Source organism: Nestor notabilis, unplaced genomic scaffold (genome assembly GCF_000696875.1).
Source record: "Nestor notabilis isolate BGI_N333 unplaced genomic scaffold, ASM69687v1 scaffold25568, whole genome shotgun sequence".
Classification (NCBI taxonomy): Eukaryota; Metazoa; Chordata; class Aves; order Psittaciformes; family Psittacidae; genus Nestor; species Nestor notabilis.
In genome coordinates this window covers 17,444-19,214 of record NW_009940022.1, presented here as the reverse complement: position 1 = coordinate 19,214, position 1,771 = coordinate 17,444, and positions in this window count along the sequence as shown.

Sequence of the window (1,771 nt, the reverse complement as noted above, 5' to 3'; positions counted from 1 at the left end):
GGGCCCAGCTCCGGGCGGAGCCAGCACCGCAGGCGGGACGGGGTGCGCACGCTTGTCCCAGCCCCACCACGCAGGGACCATTTGGCATTATCCGGGTTTCTATGAAACTTCTCTTTTGGAGAAGCACAATTCTGATTTACCCCATCCCTCTGAGCGCCGGTGTCTCACCTCAGCGAGCAGCACTCCTTGGGCTTACTCGTGAATGAGCAGTCCCCGGTGGAGTCCCCAACACCTCCAGCACTTTGTTATGGCTCCTGCCAAGTGTTAAATGTTGCTGTTGTCGTTATGGTGACGATTACACCTCATTTTGGTTTTAATTAAAACCTGCGGAAGTTTAGAGCCTGCGCTCCAGTCTCGTAGGGAGCACAGAGTAGCCAGGTGCTCGCAGTCCGGATGACATGTTCTAGTTCTGTGGAAAGAAGACTATTTTTTCACAAGATTTCCCAGAAAGCTGCTCAGTGACTGGGGTGTCGCATCTTGCACTAATGCCACTGTAATACTGCAATCCAAAGCCGATTCACAGAGCTCACTGGTAGGGCAAGGCTTAAGTGTAAACTGAAAGTGAATCAGATTTAGCCTGCCTGGTGCCTGTTGTTAAGGGCTGTCACAATAGACACTACAAGAAAGCAGAGTTTCCGCTGCACCCATTCCCCCAAGGAGAAATATTTTCCCCAAAAATACTCTTCGCAAAATCAGACTCTTAAAACCAGATCTGGGTTAGGATGTTCAACAGCTCAGACATTCCAGGTGGAGAAGGGCACAACGGCCACCATTGCCTCAGCCACAGCTGGAGCCCAGTAAATCAGCTGAGCAGGTTCTTGCACTTTAATTGATGCAGCAGGCCCTGTCTGCCCAGCTCCAGGCAGGATGCAGGCTGTGTCCTGTCCAGTCTACTGCAGGCAGTTCCATCCCTGTCCACAGCCCCAGGCCTCTTTGCTCTGTGCAGCTCCGTCCCTTCACCTCCTCTGTAGCCTCAGTCCTTGCCCAGAGATCCCTGGGGAAATGCTTAGACCCCCTTAGCTTGCCTGCAAAGATAGTCTGCTCTCCCTAACCTGGAAGATAAAAATATAAAACCCAGTTCATGGCCTGGATGCACAAATAGGGTAAGATGCCAGACACAGCCAGGGTCAGGAGAGGGGGAGACACAAAGGCCAGGCAGAATTTTGCTAGGACTTCTCTGACCTTCTCCTGGGGACACATGCCCTGCAATGCTGCTGAAGTTATTTACAACGCTGAATAAATTATGAGTTTACGTAATTTACATAATTCATGTAAATTACGACAAGTATGTCCTCATGCCTGAGCTCAGAATATTCTCTACAACAAAACTTTGCCATAAGTCTGTGCCCATCTCAGCAGTAAAGCTGGATGCCTTTTAACATTCACTACCTGGGCATAATGTTTTGGGGTTTCTCTGCAGAAGCACATACTGAGACCAAAGAAATAGGTCCTTCTCAGTTTGTGTGCAACCAGCTCATCATCAACCAGCTCCAAAGAGTTAAATGTTATTTTGCTTTACAAGGAAGTGCATTTTGTTTAAGTTTCCAAGTCCACTGAGATTGAGTACTTAAATGGGACACTTTCTTTTGATTTGAAGTTGGCCAAATGCAAGTAATTATAAACTGGCTGGGGATAAGCTTTGCTCCTGGGGGAGCTGCTGACACGTGCTGTCTGGAATCTCCATCTACAGCTGCTGCTGCAGGGAAAGGCAAGCTTCAGCCACCCACACTGTGCTGTCAAGGGCCCATGTCCCTATCCACACGGGAGACTG